This window comes from Pelobates fuscus, chromosome 2 (genome assembly GCF_036172605.1).
Source record: "Pelobates fuscus isolate aPelFus1 chromosome 2, aPelFus1.pri, whole genome shotgun sequence".
NCBI classification, from domain to species: Eukaryota; Metazoa; Chordata; class Amphibia; order Anura; family Pelobatidae; genus Pelobates; species Pelobates fuscus.
Genome location: NC_086318.1, coordinates 332,407,164 through 332,428,263, shown reverse-complemented (window position 1 = coordinate 332,428,263; position 21,100 = coordinate 332,407,164). Strand labels below are relative to the sequence as shown.

The 21,100-nt window shown below is 41.0% G+C and overlaps 1 protein-coding gene across 1 annotated transcript in view; it reads right to left on the bottom strand.

The window, feature by feature from the left end:
* The window catches only part of ANKRD6 (ankyrin repeat domain 6), a 239,589-nt gene extending 219,508 nt beyond the window's left edge, over nucleotides 1-20,081 (bottom strand). Inside the window, exon 1 of the mRNA XM_063443571.1 lies at nucleotides 19,790-20,081. The gene's annotated coding sequence lies outside the window, so the exon portion shown is untranslated. The remainder of the gene's footprint in view (nucleotides 1-19,789) is intronic.
* Between the last annotated feature and the right edge of the window lie 1,019 nt (nucleotides 20,082-21,100).

The following is a 21,100-nucleotide window of genomic DNA, read 5'->3' as shown; positions in this document are numbered from 1 at the left end:
AGTGCATGTTTGATGGATGATATGAAAATACCAAAGGAAAGAGAGAAATTAAAGATGTTTTACCAAATATGGGACAGTTGCAAATGAGAAAGTGGAGAGAAGATACTAAATGTAGAGGAGTAGACCAGTTAAAGGGTCAGACATTTGAAAGAAGTGAGTGGCGTGATTTTCTTTTTGTGAAATAAGATGCAGAATTGACAGCAGTGGATTTTAGTAGATGGGGGAGTTGATGTGGGTGCAATTATAAATTGAAACTTTGGGGTGCATTTGGGGTCATATGAGAAAGTGGAGATAAGGAAAGTGTATATTCGTATGGTGAGAGAACACCTGTAGCAATGTAACATAAATTTGTAGTGCAGGAAGTCGGCAATACTTTGAAAATTCCTCCAGCCCTCAAGTACCTTTGGAGCTTTGCCAGGTGTGGTGTTCAATTTAACTGGACATCGCTTATCTAAAGTAGTTGAGAGAGTAGAATTATAACAAGGAGTTGCCATAGAAGGACATGTGGCAATTGAGATTGGTAAGAGGTGAGGTTGGATGTCAATAGGCATGTGCATGGGGAAAATATTTGCTTCGGTTCGGCATTCCGAAATTCGTGACTTCATCAATTCAGGACTTCGGCACTTCGACACTTCGGAACATCGGCAACTTCGGCACTTGAACACTTCGGCACTTCGGCACTTCGGATCTTAGACACTTCGGAACTTCGGCAACTTCGGAACTCCCGCATTTCGGGACTTTTGTTGCAGCCGCTTGGTCGATAACTCCCTAATTCCCACAGTATTAGGGAGCTATCTACCAAAAGGCTGAAAGACCTAAATTGGTAAAGATTACTTAGTATTAGTAAATTATGTCCCTACTCGCCATACCGCGAGTAGGGGCATGTCTAGTAAACAGTGAGCAGCCTGAGCGGGTGGGCGCCCTAAAGTAAAAAAAGGGGGGTAGACCCCTCCGGCCCCCACCCCTGAGCGGCGGTGGGGGCCCTAAATAAAAATTAGGGGTGACCTAATGTCCTCCCCCTGGCCCCCACCCCTGAGCGGTGGGTGGGGGCCCTAAACAAGAATAAGGGGGGGGGACCTAATGTCCTCCCCTCTGGCCCCCACCCTTGAGTGGTGGATGGGGGCCCTAAACAAGAATAAGGGGGACCGCTCAGGGGTGGGGGCCCTAAATACAAATTGGGGGGGGACCTAATGTCCTCCCCCATGGCCCCCACCCCTGAGCGGCGGTGGGTGGGGGCCCTAAATGAAAATTTAACCCCCTCCCCCCAGGTGACTAGGGGTCCCCAAACCCCTAGTCATCCCCTCCCCCCAAAAATAAACTCCTACCTACCCCCCTCACCCTAAAAATTATGAGGGGGGACCATACTTTTTTATTTGAAATTGTATACAGTGTAACATTCTTCTTCTTTCACTGGGTAAGTATATTAGTACTTAGGCAATACTGTGCTTCGGAACTTCGGCACTTTGACACCTCGGAACTTCGGCAACTTCGGAACTTCGGCACTTCAGCAATTCGGCACTACTACACTTCAGAAATTCGGTAATTTCGGCACTTCGGGACTTTGGCAATTCGGCACTTCGGACATTCAGAAGCACTTTTAATTCGGACCGAAATGAATTGCACATGTCTAGATGTCAATGGAAAGCTTCTGCAGATCAACGGATTACCTGTTTCTGCAAAATAACATGTGCGGGTGGTTGGATAGTGGCAAGATATGATTTCAGCTTGGGAGGTTGTGAACAGAGGGATGGTCTATTAGTAAGGTTATTGATAGAACTATGGTTAAAGAACATAAGATCTAAAATGTTGCTTGATGGGCAGAGAAAGAAATGTAGAGGCCAAGGTCCTTATTAATGAATTTGTAGCGATGTTAAGGTCTCCAAGGATTATGGAGGGAATGCCAGAGGACAGCAAGTGAGAAAACAAGGCTAAGTAGTGTTCCAAGAAGTAAGCAGAGTAGCCAAGAGGTTGGTAGATAACTGCAATTTGTAGCAAGAAGTGGTAAAAAAGGTGGATGGAATGGACCTCAAAGAAAAAGAAAGAGAGTGACGGTATAGAGGAAATAAGTAGAAAAGTGCAATGAGAAGAAAAGGATACCCACATACAGCCACCGGGTGTGGCAGTATGTGGGAGTTGGAGGCTGCCATAAGATAGATAGCAGGGGTATCAGTCAGAGGAGGAGAGCCATGTTTCAGTGAGGGCTAGGTGTTGGAGAGAGTTGCAAATAAAGTAGTTATGAATGAAAGCTGATTTGACAATGCTACAGACAGTGCATTATAAACAGCCAAACTGCAAGGACTTCCCAAGTCGAGATATCGGCGAACTATTCCGCAATAAGCAGCAGGCCGCGTGGGACAAGATGGCCGCCCTGGGAGATGATTTCTCCTGTTCCTCGGAGGAATACTCCGTCGACCCGGAGGAAGGAGCTGCCGCTAACCTAAGTGCTGGCCCCGGGCACAAGAAGCGGGACGACGGGGAGCCTGTTACGGCAACTATGCTGAGGGCGATGCTTGCTGAGCTGCGCGCCAACATTGCGGGAGACATGGCCCACTTCCAAAAGGCGGTGGACTCCGCGACAACCAAAATTGCCCAACTGGAGGCAGCGCACAGCACCCACGACTCCAGACTATCTGTAGTGGAGAAGAGGTTGGAAGAGATGGAAAAGCTACACGCTGATACAACGGGCAGACTGGACACGCTGGAAGATGTGAGGAGAAGGTACAACCTCAAGTTCAGAGGGGGGCCGGAATCTGTAGGGGTCTCCGACTTACCTCACTTTCTTCGAAGGTTCATTGCGGCCTACATGCCGCCTAAACAAGCGAAGGCAGTCAAACTCGATGGTATGTTTCGGATCCCGGTACCAAAAACTGCTCCACCCTCCACAACTCCGGACCTCATAGTTCGTTTCCAGTCGCTACAGGACAGGGCCCTGCTCCTCGCAGCAGTGAGGGGGAAGAATCAAATATCATTTGAAGACGCCACGCTGCAGATCTTCCCGGACCTCACCAGAAACACACTAGCCTGGCGCCGCTCCCTACGCCCACACCTGCAGCTTATGCGGGCACAGGACATTACCTACCGCTGGGGCATGCCGAGGACTCTCCTTTTCCAGGTACAGGGGGAAGCATACCGAGTGAGCACCCTGCAAGACCTCAAAGAACAACTGCACAAGCTGGGCTTTCCCTCCCCGACTGCTACTTCTGGGTCTGGACTGGCTCGTATTGACCCGGCTGAAATCCGGGAGTTCGTGCCCCGCGCTGCACGGGTCTCCCCAAAACCCGGACCTGCGACCTGACTGCAGAATCTGAGACCGTCCCAACAGCAGCATACTAGGGCATTACAGCCCCTTAAATATCAGGACTAGCCGAAAGATGACATCCAAATGTTTTTTTCTGTTTGTTTTTTTTTTTTTTTTTTACACTCAGTTTTATTACCACCGTATGGTCTTTCATTTTAATGTATTCTATTTCCTTTTTGTTTAAAGTACCGTGCACTTGCTATACTCTGCCATAGGTACACGCATACGATAACTACGACACATAGTCACATAACGGGGAGAGCTTCTTATTGCCTTATAAGTCTGCTTATAAAGCTCGGAACACAGACCAAACCGGCCCCTAACACGCTCGCTGATACTCTGTCTAACATGACACATAATCTACTGAAATTACCCCCCCCCCACCTCTCACTTATCATAACCCACAGGGACTCTTGAGCCCCCTAATCCTACCCCAACAGGAAAGAGAGGGTGACCCCATAGGTGGTGGCACCTATTAGTTCCCATAGCGATTTGCATCACCACCAATGTTATGCCTTTTCTGACACTAACTTTCTGTTAACATAAAAATGTGCAATGCTTATACTGTCACGTATGTATACAAATATGCGATTGTGAAGCCTGCATACGCTGTCGTGGCAATGTATGCTTCTATTGTTCTTTCCTGCACAACCAAAATAAAGAATTAAAAAAAAAAATAAATAAACAGCCGAACTGCAATTGAATTTTAACTAAATTTCCTTCTTTTGGTTGAATAAACCCCTCTGGCACAGACCATGAGAACTGTACCGTAACCTTAATACAGCTATACTTCCTAAGTCCTTTCACTAATTTGTTCCCTGGCGTCCCACATCTTGGGACACCAGGGAAATGTCCCTAATCAATGCAGCCAGAGCACATTATCATATATGCTGAGTAACCTTAAGATACTAGGTCCGTGGTCTTAGAACCTGAAGAGGATCTACCAGATGATGATAGCATTGGCCTCAAGGGACAGCTTCAGGTAAGTAAAACTTACCTTCCCATCCCATGCACCACCATGCTACCAACCTACAAGCAGAGCTGTAACCATTTTTTTTTTTTTCGAAATATGCAAAAACCCCAGACAGTGACAGAGTTTAATTGAGTTAAAGTGACTGAATTTGCAATAATAAATTTGGCATTTACAAATAAAATCCAAAGCTTCCCAAGACACAACTCAGTTCTGTTTGCCATGCGGCAGTGATCCCTATGCTTGGCATTGCCTTCTGCTATTATATCAGCATGTGGTAACTGTAGGGCCTTTGTTTAAACATCACTTCAACTCACAGGATAGCTAAGGTCTTATTACAAGGTTTTTTTTTTTATATTTTAATAACATTCAGTTTTGGGTTAGAAAGGCAGGCAAGCAAGCAGGTGATGATGGTATTATATTTCTAAAAACAAATCTAGTTCATCACTAGAAAAAAAAAGTTATGCATTTCTGTTTTAACCCATTTTGCTAGAAATAGAGATAGCAGAAAAAAATAAAAGTTCAAGAGTATTAAGTAACCAATGTTTCAACTATTTCGTAACGTGAATGTGTACCGTGCAATCGGATCTGTTATTGCTGCACAAGTATGTATAGAAATTTGCTTTAAATGCAAACAACACTGAAGTCTCCTAGGGCTCTTTATTGAATAGAGTCCAGGGGTGGGGAACCTTCGACTCTCCAGATGTTTTGGACTACATCTCCCTTGATGCTTTGCTAGCATTATGCCTGTAAGAGCATTATGGGAGATGCAGTCCAAAATATCTGGAGGGCCGAAGGTTCCCCACCATCAGTGTCAGCATGGTCAGGACTATACGCTAAAGTGTGAATTGTTAAGAATTTTATGTGCATTTTAAGCAAACTTCCTATTTTATGCCACTTTAATTGAATTGGAAGCATTCTCAGAGTCAGCTAGGTTTGCAATTCAGCTATTTTGACCTGATATTAAGAAACATGCATTAAAAAAAACATTTCTCAAAATTTTGAGAAAAGTTTCAGCACCTTTCCAAACTGGCAATTTTAAAACCAAAACTGGCAAAATTAACAGCTATTCGGCTGCTGTCTTTGTTTGTTTTGTCCGGCTATTACATCCTTAATTTGGCAATTCCACTGCAATTAACTGTTTAGTGAATAAACCCCATAGAGACGGTCAGTTGGACTAGCAAGGAATTAGTCTCCTGGCAGCTTCACAAACGTGCTTGTCTCTGCCCCTTGTACATTGTTGCAAGCTGTGTGAGGCATGAAATAAAACCTCGCTGAGCAAGTATTTGAAAGGTTATCACATGATCACTGGAACAATCCCAGACACTGGCTAGGGGAGGGCTAAAGGCCTCAGAGAGGGCAGGATATGCAGCTCGACAGCTAGCAAGTAATTGCAATGAAGAATATACGATGACTTGGGGAGGTCCTGCTGTTCTAGATATCTTTCAATTTGTGTCCTCTTCACGAGTGAGGCTCAGTGTATCATTGGCACCATCCTCAAGTTCCACTTTTACACCTCCAGTGTTGGTAGGTATGACTAAATTCAGTTTTGATGCACATTTGGAGATAGATGCTAAATGTACAACGTCCCTGTTGGCCAATTCGGTTGCTGCTAAAAATTGACTGTCAAATGCCAAACGAATGTCGTTTAACTTATAAGATTTAAACCATTTATCAATAATTGTCTTTCCAGCTAGACAGCACAGCACAGCATCTAAATATGTATGACAAATCTAGAATACATAAAACAAAATTAAAAGATCCCTTCATATCTGAAAAGGAACTAGAAGATGCCTAATTTTCTTTAAAACCATTATTTCTACGCCTCATTTGCGAGAACAAAATTACAATGAGAACAAGTTGACGTCCCTCTCTCCTCCAGGCAAAGTACAACAAATGGAAGTAGGCAGAACAAATATAAAGCAGTGGTCCATTGCACCCCTTTATGAACCAATGAGTCCAGTCAAATGCCTCTTGATTCCTTCACCCTTTCTATTTTGAGGTGAAGGTGAATAAGTCCAAGTGTGTAATCTCCAGTGATCCCTTTCCATCCCAGTCACTGTTTTGATTAATGCAGTGATATCTCCCATATTTTGGGCCCATATCTGTCTGTCCCTTGTTCTTGTTTAAATTGCATTTTAGTTGCATAAATTGTTATTAGTAAATCACGTCAAATTTCTCAGAACGGCCAGCCCCTGAACACACCCTCATTTGCACCCCATAATTTAAAGTGTCTCTCTAATCCATTTGCAATGTTGGGAGGTATACCCCAGGACCTACCACTAACAGATGATAACTGATTTAAAAAAATAAAAAATAAATCGAATGACACAGTTTTCCATTTATATATTTTATTGGGGTTATGTCAGGCAGAACCCGGGTAAAAAGTCATATAAACACATTCCTAAGGGGGGAGGGGGGACATGGCACTTCTGCCACCATAACCACTACAGCAAACAATCCCAGGCACTAGCTAGGGTAGTGCTAAAGAACTCCAGCAATGGTAGCATATGTACCTTGGCAGCTAGCAAGTAATAGCAGTGAAATGCCTGCCAACAACCTCAAGTTTGAATGGACAGAACATGGGATTTAGAGTCCTCTGCCCCCATATTTTCACTACCAAAGCTGAGTTCATCCGTCTAAGTAATGAGACTGTAAGGGAAGGCCGTTTGGTTGCTGTACAGCATGGATCAGGGAAGCATGTGTCCTCTTCTGGGCAGGAAATCAGCAATCAATTGCACAAATGGACAAAGACAAACAGAGACATGATTCTGTACATTAAAAACAATAAGCATTTGACAGCATTAGCATTACCCATCCAATGAGAAGTGAGAATCATCTGTCTCTAGTTATATTAAGTCTATCATCATGATCCAAATGTTCCCTCTGCCGTTCAGATGAAGCTGTGTAAAGGAAAGATAAGGCTCACTTCTCCCCAAATTATAATTATTATTTTTTTAAAGTTGCCTACCTTCACACCTACAGCATTTATTGACATTAAAATGTTTTCTGTAAATAGAGTATTAGAGCATTAAGTCAGAAACTTTACACAATGTCCAGTTTGCCATGCGCCAGGACACAGCTCGTATAGAACACAAAGTTATATGTGATAGAATCTAGCACAGATGTAGTTAAAATGCTAAACGATGCATTCCACAAGCTATGTAAACACAGGACTGGGTGCAATCAAAACCCACATTTTTCTGGAATGTTTTAAACCATTAGCCAAACACATAGGTTTGTTCAGTAGCAGAGGCAGCCAGAGCTAAACCATATAATCTCCCTTTTCATGAAAAGGAAGTAGAGCTGCAATTTTGGAAATAGAAATGTTGTGGTACTTTAAAATGGAAGCTGAATATTTATAATATTGCTCCTGAAATAGAGTCTTACTATTCATGGCAAGGCTGCCAACTATGCTAGATTTCCCTAGAGCTTTGGTTGGAAGTGGGGAGGAATGTGGCTGTGTGCCAACTCTTGACCTTACATTTATCTAGAAACCAGCTCACATCTCATGTTTTTCTAAATTTTATTATTTATCCACAATCTCTTTCACTACGTTTTTCTTCCCAATCCAGTCCATGCTTTCTTTTTTAAATGCCTTTTGCAACCAAAGAACATCACTGCCCCAAAGCACGGAACTCTGTGTGGTCTTATTTGTGGAATAGATAACTATGTTGGCAAAGTAGTGCCCTTCAGTTGAGGCACATAATAAACATAAAGTTCATTAAATGAATATGTATTATGAAATAATTATTTGCCCCCTTAGCGTAACAAAAAAAAAAGGAAAAATATAAAATTGTTAGGTTCACAAGAACCTGCTTACATTGTACATGTAGCAAAAACCATTCCTGTTACATAGTCAATTCTGCTTTGGGATGGGCAGTTATCATCCCTTAAAAATACACTATAGTGTGAAATTGACACTTATCTCTTTACAACAGGGCTCGACAAATCACAGACGCCATGTCACCATGGCGCCCAGGAATTTTGCCTTGCGCCTGGGATATATCAACCTGTCACCTCCGAGGTGGGCAGCCGGCTGGAGAATTGTGGAGGTTGGGGGATTATGGAGGCGGGCGGCAAGTTGGGGGATTGTGGAGGCGGGCGGCTCATTACATGTATTGTTGCCAGGCGGCAAGGGAGATCAGGGACAACAAAGCTCCCACACTGCCCGACAACAATACGCATAGCCAGCCACCCGCCTCCACAATCCCCCAGCTGGTTGCCCACTGGACCCCACAGGTATTAAAACAAGCACTGTGTGAGTCTGTGTCAGTGTATGTGGGTCTGTGTTAGAGTGAGTGTGAGTGTATGTCTGTCTCTCATGGTATGTGTGTCTGTCTGTATCATGGGATGTGTGTGTCTGTCTGTAATGGTGTGTGTCTGTCTGTCATTGTGTGTGTCAGTCCGTTTGGAAGGGTAGCGACGATCTTGAATGGGCATAATAAAGAAGTATTGTTTTTGCTTCATTCGGTTAGTAATAGAGGACGGAGGTGGCGGGTGGAATAATCCAGTGCTGCCACTTCCGCCAACCATTCATACTATTGGATATTCAATTATGTTACCACCAATGAACATCATGTAATTAAACATTATTGTTGATTGACAATATTGTCAGCAAATGAGGACCTTTCCCCCACAGATGTTTTTCCTAGCACATAATGTAGGATGAAACCTGTTTGGATGATTGGCTAATAACATACCATGTGACCCCAAGAGGAAGACCTACAAGGACTTTCAAACATTTAAAAAGAAAAAGGATTCCTGAGGCTACCATACAGCTACTGAGGAGGCTCATAGAGTGAAATGCGCTTAGCTGATTTTTCTGGACTTTAATTGGATTTTTTATTTTCTAGTACGTATTTATTTTGTTTTTATTATACTGTTAATAAATGTATATGTTATTATTTTACACTCTAGTCCAAAGTCCTTTCTAGCCGTCAGGAACATTGGGGAGAGTGCTATCCCCCTAAAAAGCACACTGTTTATCAACCTCAGAGCCGGGATTTCAGGGCTCTGGTGAAGGTGAGCGCAACTATTTCCACCTTTTATACTAATATAGTATGTGCTATTCTACACAGTCGTTTTTCTGCTTTCTTTCTCGTTGTATATTCCTGGAGGGATACTGCCTGGGATAAAGGGGTGTTTGCTTCCCAACGAGCATAAAGGGTCTATTTATGGAGCCAATATTGCATAGGCTCCTGTCCATGTGAGTGGTTTCAGTCATTTATTACCATCAATTGTCTATTTTTGGGAACCGTCTGCACTATATTTCTTGTTTTTTTCTTGTTCTCTTTCATATGTACATTCAAGTGTTAATATTCAAGACTGTCACTGTACTAAAGGGGTGAGTGAATCCCTCCTTTGTTTAGAGCGCTCCACTTGTTTGGTATAATATTTATACCGAATTTTTTGTGTAACTTTATTTGTTTGCTTGCTAATGCAAGAAGTTTGTGTAGGAAAATGGGTGTGATTAAAATATTAAGTGGACTCAACATTTTTATTGGAAACCACTAATACTCATAATATATTTGTTCTTATCTGTTTTTTATTTTCTAGAAAGTATTTTATATTGATTATTTATACATTGTAATAAATTCATCTATTTTTTACTACCAACTGTATCCAGCACCAGTGATTCCAGGGAAGGGGCACCCCACAAATTGACACTAGGTCTGCATACTTAGAGCCAGTTACCAAAAGGCTCTAAACAAGGTGAGCATTTTAATCTCATTTCTTAAAACTCACAAAAACTACAAAGGATGCTAGACTTAGCTCGTTAATTCTGTGTCTTTTATATACCGTGTGGAGAGGAGAATACACCATCCAACTTGGAGAGAGGGGTCGTGTGATCTACCTTTAAAGACACAGACGTGCACAAGTTTAGAGCCTAATTCACTTGAAAAGGCTCTAAAAAATGTGAGTGTAGACATAACTGTGAACTCACTCAATTTCCAACCACAGTGTTTAATATACTGCACAATTATTTGTATATATTCTTGTTTTCTTTTGTATATTCACTACATTCACTACATTGGAGAACGTAAAGGGTACCTGTCTTTGAACCACAGGTAATTTACTGTAATCCTACACCAAACACAGCGCTGCACTCTTAAAGGTAGAGGACCCAAGGGGTGGCAACACCAATTGGGCCTGAAACCTTTTTTGTATCTTGGTGATTAAAATATTGGCATACAAGGAGTTGAATAATAATTGGGAAGAAACACTTGATTGGGCGATTAATTTAAATAACTATACATTATTTTGAAAGGACAGATGATACAGGTGAGAATGTGGAAGCATTATGGACAGAAATATAAACAGGAGGTTGCAGAGAACATATATTAATAGGTATATATGATACAAGCCACAAAACACTAAAGTGATCCTCTGTCCCCCCTCCCTCCCCCGCTCCCCTCACCTCCCCCTGCGCTCCCCGCAATTATGGAATAACCTCAGGGACGCAGTCAAATCTTCATTCAATCTAAAATCTTTTAAGAGATCTGTCATGGTTGAATATATTTATTACCTGTTATGTGTTACATTTATATATGTGTGCATCTATCTATCTATCTATCTATCTATCTATCTATCTATCTATATATATATATATATATATATATATATATATATATATATATATATTGTAAGGTCACACTGTGTCAATCAAATGGTTTCTATAAGACCATCTGATTGAAATAGCCAAATTGCACTAGGCTTTTAGAGGTGGAAGCACCTCTAATGGCTGTCAGTATGACAGCCACTAGAGACATGTTAAACTGAAATGAAAACATTGACATACTTGCAAAACAGCTATGTTTTCAGTTGGGGTATTAAACTTACAGAGGCATGGCTACCAGATCACTTATTGGAGATGAAGTGTCCTAGGTGCCTATAGTGATTTTTTTTTTTAATTCTTTATTTTTATTGTGCAGGTGTTGACAATCAAGCTTAATGTGCCACAACAGCACTATCGAGCGTAGTAAAACATGTAAACGATATTATTAGTATGGCATTAATAGAAATTGCACATTTTTATATTAGAATGACAGGTGAATAACAATAACATTATAATAGATGTCAGTATGTGAGTATAACAATATGTTGTGTTAAACAAGCTATGTTAACTGGCGTAGCTATCATTTGTAATATTTCAACAAGCATGAGAGTACGTGTCTACAGAATTATAAGCTGTTTCTGCGCATGTTTAAGTTATGACATGAGAGACCTATAGAGTAGCAGGTTGTGTCAGTTCTAGTTAAATCAGACTGTGCAAGCCGACATGTCTGCTGCTAAAGTTAGATTGATACAGGATTGTTATGTGAAAGCCTGCGTGTATCAGTGTCTTGGTGTTTGTGTCGCTCCTGTTTCCTTTTGTAAATAAGCAGGTTTAGTTTGATCTACTGTAGTAAATTTAAATAAAAAAAACGTAACAGAACATCGCATGAAAAACAGTAAATGTGCATAATAGTGTAAATCTTAATGGAGGGTTCTCATCTGTAGAGAGGGTTTTCCCCATAAGGCCCCTAGTAATAGGCGTGGGAGTCCAGTTAGCGTTGTCTTGCGAGTATGGAGAGGCAGAGTATTCCGGCATGGTGTTGCACCTGTTGCCTCCTATTTGGACTGTCCAGGTGTCCTTCAGCCAATGCCTTTCAAGGGCAAGTCTAAGTCCCATCTGGTGGAGCTAGGCAACCAGCCTAATGAGGTGAGTCCCAGTAAAAAAAATACCTTGATGGCATGTCTGATGGCGGGGGGGAATTCAGCCATCCGTTGTGTATTGCTGTCTGGCTGTGGGTTCTCCCGCCTGATTTGTGGGTGCTTCTCTGCGGTGAATGATCATGCACTGGCAGCGGTGCGCTCCATTCCGCTTGATGCAGGCTCCCTCCGGGCCCTGAGCCATGTGTCTGCGGCAGTCGTTCCCGCGTGCGTGTGCAGGCAGGTGAGATTGTAGAAGTCGTATGCTATGCAGTCGCTGCATGTAGGTGTTGTTTCTCCGCCTTCGAGGTTTTACCCTTTTGGTGGGCCTCAGCCGTGGCCAGCTAGAATCGGGTCTCCCAGTTGCTTGTGGGGTTGCTTTGCTCAGAGGAGGCCCAGGTCTTCCGCGACTCTCCTCAGTATGTTCTCTCCCCTGATGCTAGGCCTGTGGCGCCGACATCCATTCCTCCAGCTGTCGCCAGAATCTTTGGAACGTTTTGTCAAGACGTTGTAGTATATCGTTGAACAAGCTCGGCAGGACCGACACTGGTCTGTGCAGTTCATGCCTCTGTATAGAGAGCGCGTCCACCATCTTGGGTGTATCTGCCGGGTGCACCATGTGGGTTGCCTGGTTGTGGGGGCACCTTCAGGGCACTATAGTGCCAGAAAAAGGAGTTTGTTTTCCTGGCACGATAGTAGTCCTTTAACTTGGTAGCTTGCCCTTTGCTAAGTCCCTGCTCAGGTCTCACACACCAAAAACCTGTAACACTTCATACAGGCCTCGACTGGTCAAATGCCTGGTAGGGTATGATGGCCATGTGATGAGGCCATCCAACGGAATCTTCAGGGCTGAGACTACGCTAGCCACAGAGGGAGATCCACGGCTGGCGGTGAGATTAAAGATCCCTCTGTAGTTCTCTATAATGCCAGGGTGCTCAGGGAGCTTGCAGTGAACTATTCCTGTTAGTGTATCTGAGCATTGCATATTTTTCCTGCAGGACAGGGCAGTTGCACCGCTGGAGCTGAAGTCACTGGACCAACTAGGAATCAGGGTTCCCCAACCCCTGCACGAGGTAAGCCAAAGAGAGAGGCAAATAAACTAGTTTAATAATAATCATATTGGTATTATTTTATATTATTTACAATAATATATTATAGCGTTACAGACCTTATTCCCCCACACTATATGCCCATTATCCCTCAACCACTCAAAGCACAGCCCCTATCTCACCACAAACAATACAGCCCTTTGTCCCATACACAGTACAGCTCTTACCCTGCAGTACATCCCTTACAATTCACACTGTATATCCCCTATCACTCCTTCAAACACTACAGCACCCATTACCCCATATTCTACAGCTCCTATCCCTCCACAGAACAGTCTAAATTCCCCAACCACATATTACAACCGCTATCCCCAACAGTACAGCCTATCACCCCACACACTGTACAGCCCCTATCTTCCCCACATTACTGTTACTATTCCTCTTACATAGTGCAGGCCCTATCCTCCTCCCTTCACACACAGTACATCTCATATCACCACATACACTACAAAGTCTATCCCCACCACACACTACTACTACTGTATCCTGACACACACCAGATGTAAAATAGCCCCATCCACATACATGCAACCCCACATTCACACAACACCACAGGTATAATACCACACAATTGACACTAAAGGCAGTCTCCCCCTCCCAAACACACACTCTACCCTTTGTTAACCCTAACTGCCTTTTGTCCAATGGTGTCCCACTTATGAGGAAACCAGAGACAAGTCACCAGCAAACACAGAAATTTTTTTTACATGAATTGCTTGCACTGCGTTAAACAAACACATTTCTCCCATGTGAGAGCTCTTCAACATGGCTCTGCAAACGGCTGTCCTGGAGGGGCACCAGCGTGTCATGCCCACTCAGTGGTGTGTGCATGCCAATGATGACACAACACTCTGCCTTAAAGTTCAAATTTCTGACTTAAAGTTCAAATTTAAGGCAATGTTCTGACTTAAGTTCAAATTTCTGTACCATGCCTGACTGCCTGCCAGATTGATCCTGTCCACAAAAGGGGTCCATATTCGAAATGCTAGCAAGTTCCATCTGGACAACACAATCATTTCAGCCTTCATTGGGCCTCATCAGTGACATATAACTGATACTCACTATGCACAGTTCCACATTTGGATTACCTTTTCAAGACCCCAAGCTATGCAGTAAAGCAAAATCAGATAATATGAGAACTCTGAGGAGGGGCAAAACCTTAGTAGCTTGCTCTTTTCTACTATATATATATATATATATATATATATATATGAGAGAGACATACAAAGTTTGGATTGCAAATTGGTTATAAATATGCAGAAGTATGGGGAAATAAATATACCAGTGATTTAGTTGTCCTTTTTTTTTTTTGTATATGACCACTTTGCAATCCAAACTTTGTATTTCCAATAATGTATTAGTAATCCTGTTTTTTTTACAAAAACCGTGTAAAGTACAGTAATGTGATTCTCAGTCCACACCCACCGTTTACTGGGGATTAAAAGATGTAACTTAACTCCCTGCTGCATTCATTTCAAGCACAGTGTTTGAGGCCATATTTTATATTTATATTTGCCTGCATGTGCAGTTACATATGGATGACAGAGGATTTTCTAAATTCTTTATTTATAAATGGCAAACCAGATCAAGTTAATGGAAGTATCAAATTTCTGTATAAAACAAGTTTTCATCTTAACAATCCATTATTTTTACAGAAAGCCTTACAGGTCATCCATATAAAAAGAAAATTAGGAGATAGGAAAGGAGAGAAGAGAAGACGGAGCGGTGACTGACTACAAAATAAAAGAAGAATCATTGACTTGGAGCCAGATACCACATTGCTCAGTTAGTTCCAACATTGCATCGATGGAGTATAAACCAGTTGGAATTGTTTAAGAGTGCCAAAAACCAAAGCCATCAACTTGTCTATTAAGCAGGTTGCTGTGACAATATTGATAACTACAGGAAGAGTAAGAAGTTCCCTCAATCTTTATTTTTCAGCTGGGGTCTATCTCACTGGCAATATCTTGCTTTTTCTCAGTCTTGGTGAATTGCAATACCCAAAGTTCATTGGGAAGTGCAGTGGAAAATAATGAAGATTTGGTCTTCATGGGTTCCAAAACAAGGGCAAGATGAGGTAGTTTCACTACAGATCATCCCCCTAAAACCACAAATGTACCTACAAACTTCAGCTGTCTTTTTAACTATGCAAAATAGTAGATTAGTGCACAAATTCTTTCTTTCGGCTGCACTGAACAAATCAAATACCTGTTAATCGGTGGACGCCCAAATCGATTTGTTGAGCGATCCTGATTGAATAGATTCATCCGGCCATCGATTAACAGGCATTTCATTCATTTGATGTATCTGAAAGGCATTTTCACAGAGGTCTACAAAATATTTATAGGTAAGTGGTGTATTATTTTAACAGGATTTGTATTGAGATGGAGACCCCAAGAGTGGTCTCCTAGACCTCTTCCCAATATGTTTCCTCCAGTGACATGCTCAGATCATAATCCAAGTAGGAGGTAGGTGAGGTTTTTATACAATCTTGAAAAGATACCTTTAGGAACCACTTTCTTGTTCAAACCAACATGTACCTGACAGTCAGAGGCAAATGCACACATTCTGGAGAAAGCGGCAGACATCAGAAGCTATATTTGGTTGCCAGAGAATTAAAAGAAAGTAAAGCATTACAATGAAAAAGGTGGATCTGAGAAGCCCTGACTACAGTAAATTCCTATATTCTCTGGACAGATGACAAGGGGACAAAGTATAATAATGCAAAATGAAGACAAAGCTCATATTTAAGTGTGGAAGAAGACCCATTTTCCATGAAAGTGTGTTTTGGGACCATTTTTTTAGGTCTTTTTTAATAGTTCCAATGTAGAATCTATAATACAAATTACAAAATTATTATTTATACTGACTATGTGTGCTTCAGCAAAATAGCAGACAGCATGTATGGCATTGATTTTATAACCAAATATCCATGAAAATCTAGATATGAACTGAAAGATATGGGGAAAGAAAGCAATCTACATCCGTAACAAATAGATGGATATCCACATTTACAAGGGCAATTTGTATTATGGGAAAGTGTGCCTGCATGTCCAGTCTACATTTGCACAGAAGATGCTTTTAGTTGCACCTAAAGTGCCGCCACTAATATTGAAACCCTTAGTAAATATGAGCAAAAAAGGTTGTGAATATTTTTCTTTATTGTTTAAGCTTTTGTTCAAAACATACATAGCTTGTATCATGGATATTAAATAATTGACATGCAAATAAAATAACGTATTTGTTAGTAGTTCACATTTTTTGTTGTTGCAGGTACATATTATAACTGAGTCTTGTGAGATGCATCATGGGTAATTTCACGAAAGAACAATAAACATGCCAGAGAAAACAATTAATTTATTTATCAGCTCATCAATTCATGCTTGATGAAGCTCGTTTTCGTTGGAATAGCTTTGTTAATAAGCAAAACTGTCATTTCTGGGGTAAAAAAAAATCCATGGATAATTCATCAGCGCTAATTACACCACACCAAATGCACCATCTGGAGCGGGTGACCTAACAGGAAGTTTTCGAGCAGAAATTGGAATATATGCTGTTACGCCTCAAACATTAGCTAATGTTAAGAACGATGCAATTGAAAGAACCCAGCTTAGCAGAGCAGCAAATGGAGCTCATTTAAAAGATGTAATCTTCTGTGCCTGGTCAAACAAATCTCCATATGTTAAACATTGTAAAAGTAATACCATTGACATTGGTTCATTAATAAAATTAATTTCCCCGAACATAGATTAGAGGGATTCCCTGCTCTGGGGCATTTGTCTATGTTCGGGGACGTTTCCCCGAACATAGTGATGTGCACCAGAGCAGGGGATTCCTTTAAATCTATGTTCGGTGAAATGTTCCCGAACATAGATTAGAGAGATTCCCTGCTCTGACGCGTTCGTTAATGTTCGGGGAAGTTTCCCCAAACATAGATGAATGCACCAGTGCAGGGAATCCCCACGACAGCTCGCAGTAGGTTGTAAAATGAGGACCACCTGTATATGGCATTGGTTTAGAACTTTTTTTTTTTTTTTAGGAGGGCTTGAGTATTGTGTAACTATGGGTATCTGAGATCTAAATACATTTCTGTATCCCTTATTTATATTGTTTTTAGTAAGGAAAATAGGTAATTAGTTCACATCCAGGCCATTTGATTGGTGACAGAGAATATATATATATATATATATATATATATATATACACACACATATTTATTAAAGTAACAAAGTAAAGTCATATATTGTTTTAGGGGGAAGAAAAAAAACCACACAAATCACTTATGCTAATACCCCTTGAAACTTGTAGAATTTGTTTCACTAAATGTTGTTTGTAAATAATTTTGTGTTGTGAAAGATAACCTAAAATGTCAAATGTACAAACCTTTGTAAAATTATCTTCAGGGCAGACAGAGCATAACTTCCTAACGTTGTACACCATGATGTAGGAACTGTCACATCATAATTTATGTGGGCGTTATTAAGATAATTGCATATTTTAAAGTAAAAAAACTTCTTTGGCCTGTAATTTGCAGTTCTCTCATAATATCAGCTCAATTCCTGATTTAGGAAATAAACATATGTATCTAACTTCCTGCTTCCTTCAATATGTCTAACATCTTTTACTATTTAACATGTACCTTTTACTATTGGAATTAATACACATATATATTAAAACACCCAAATAATGACACAACAGGGGAATATCCTCCAAGTGTCCTGGTATGAGGTAATCAAACTTTTACAGTGTAGGATAATAAATTAAATTATAGAAATGTTGCCAATTAGTTATTCATTGTGGATAGGGCATATCTCTCTCTCTCTCTCTCTCTCTCTCTCTCTATATATATATATATATATATATATATATAGTAGAGAAAAGCAGGCTGCACTCACGGACTTGAAAATTCAAATGGTGTTTATTCCATCAAAAATAGTAAATAGAAAATCGATGTTGCGGTCAACACAGGGACCTTCCTCAGGATCAAGTGATCACTTGATCCTGAGGAAGGTCCCTGTGTGGACCGAAACGTCGATTTTCTATTTACTATTTTTGATGGAATAAACACCATTTGAATTTTCAAGTCCGTGAGTGCAGCCTGCTTTTCTCTACTAACTACAATTTACCTCCCTAAAAGACTGGCACCCGGCGAGCCTCATAAGGCACAATTTTACACATCAAGCGTGAGTGCAAGGAACTTTTGTATTATATATATATATATATATATATATAAATGCCAGTAAAGGTAGCTAACCCCAACTAATCATTGTTGTACTTGTGAAACATCGCTGAACACAAATATTAGTGTTTTAGCGCAGTACAACATATAATGACGATGATATAATCAGTGATGGTGCCGTTTTTGTAAGAAAAATGAAAAAAATAAATAAAAAATTATGAATACTAACTTTGGCAAGGGTTTGTGACTAAGTGGCTACTAGCAAAGACTGGACATACCCCATTTTGAATACACTGGGTTGTCTACTTTTGCAAACGGTATGTCATGACGAGCGTAATTTCCATTAATGGGCTTCTATACGTTCTCAAAGGCAACATGGGCCCAGCAAACCAATCTGGCAAATTTCAATGTGTAAAAACAGAAAAGGGCAAGTTCTTTAGTTAACCCAATAACTTTCCAAAACACCATTAAACCTGTACATGGGGGCATCATTGTTCTCATGGGATATCAAAGCATGCAAATATATGTATTGTATCACAGTAAAGGCTAACAATATCATGACATTCACAATTAAAATGCCATGCAGAACTTGGAAAGTAACGTCTACATTTCTCACATTTTTGTTTAGATTTTATTCATAGTAAATTGTGTTTCATATATAAATATTTAATGTTAAATGAAAGGCATATTTCTCCTTAACAAAATGGTATATAATAAGTCTGTGTGCACTTAATATAAAAGAGGTGAAATTTGGTTAAAGACACATATAGCTCCAATTCTAGATTTGTTTTGGTTCAGAACTTGGACAATTGCCTCCATTCTTAAGGGGTAAAAAGCAAATCATAAAAGTCATAGAACTGAAACAAGATCTTAATCTAATTATAATATGGAAGAGCAAAATGATGTCAGTATAGATATGGCAAACTATAAGGCATTGCAGATTACAATCAGTCCTTGCTGTAAAAGAGGGGAGTGGTGCATACTGCAGAGGGTTTTTTATTCTGATTTCACTTCAAATTGTTTACAATGTAACAAACTGCGTTAAGCAAGAACACACACACACACACCCCAGCAGAAAGCAAAACTGAAATTCACATCCTCACATGGGATGGAGCAGCAGGTTACCTGGCACTGCCACACATAATGGAATACAGGAGGATGGCTGAACTACGCCAGTTGCTCTAGTCTAAACAACGTTACGTTCCCATAGATGACACACCAGCCACATACCTTCTATGCCACAGGTTACCCATCCTTAGACTGTCAGCCATCTGTTGGCCATTCCACGCCATGGGCTTTATTTACACTGCATTCCTGAAATAACGATGGCCCCCATCATCCTGCACATGTCCCCCATAGCTCACACAAACTCCAGACCTGCCCTTTAATGACATAAATCCTGCACCCAGCCCACCTCCTGCCATGTGGCAGTCCAAGTGCGGCTCTAGGTGCCCTGCTGAAACATTTGTGCCTCTCCTGGCCTCTGTCTACGGTCTCTGTGCACTTCTATTAACATGGCATGCCAACATGCTGCTTACCTGTTGCCTTCTGCTTACAATCCAGGGGAGGTTACCAGGGGAGCATGGGATCCTGTGAGCCAAACAGGTCCTTCGCAGGAGAAAATATCCTTCAAGCCAGCCCTAATGACGGCTCTGGCAATCCAGCACACTAGGTCTGGTGTGAAGAGCTTGCTGTTATTTCCTAAACACAGCTTGTGTGCTGATCGCCAGGTACTCCAGTATTTTCACTGCACCGCTCTGCTGTACTAGCTGACTGCGACACTAGCGACATCTAGCGGCAGAGAAGATGAAGCTCAGCACCAGCTAGGCACTGAGCTCCCGCCCCATGGGCAGCAATGTTGTAGAATCTATTGTGCAAGAGAAGGAGGGATAGTTTGTTGCTAAGTATTTCCTTGTAATGTGATTCTTCTTCTGCTTAACTGAGCATTCTATTTTAAGATGCTTAAGGCTATTTTGTGTTCTATACAAGAGTAATATATAAAATACTCGCTTTAAAACTATACTTTATTTTACACTCTGTATTGAGGTTGAAAAAATTCAAGAAATTGTACATCTATCTGAAGAATAAGGCAAAATACTCAAATAGTTGGGAAAAAATCCGAACCTACAGAGTATGAACTGGAGTATAGGGTAGATAAATAAACATTCTTGACGTCAATTCAGTAAATAGTTAGATAGCATAGGTATGAAATAGAATAGTCTATATGGTGCAATCAAGCCTAAATGGCTCACCTCTAAAGTATCCTAGTAATAAACAGCTAACTACTAAAACTCTTGAGTAGCGACAGACTAAGGACTTTAATTAACGGTACATAGGGTCAAGTCTAGTAGCTCTGAGAGTATACTGCAGGTATATATAACAGAAATGAGTAACTAGGAGACTGGTCACTGGACAAAGCTTGAATAGTTGTTAAAGGGCCGTGTGACTAGTAGTATCGCTTATACAGCTATAAGCCTATGAATTCACATCCTAGAGCACAATAATGAACCATTCAGGTGACATAACAGGCTTTCTGGAACATATGGCTGCTGCTAACTTGTATAGTATAGCTACTAGCACCTGTAAGGGATTGGTGATGTCCCTCTCAATTGCAGTGCAGCTAACTGTAACACAAAATCAAAATAATAGTGCAGAAAGCAGTACTATTATATCCCAATCTGAACAGTGTCAGAATAAACCCTTGCAAAGAGGTATGTAGTGACCAGTTGAGAGGTGAATAGAGAGTAAGAAATTAAAGTGAATCTATGTGCAGAACCATACTTAGAATGTTGGTTACCTGCACATAGTGATAGATAGCCCTAGTGAAAAGAAATAGAAAGGAAGAAGAG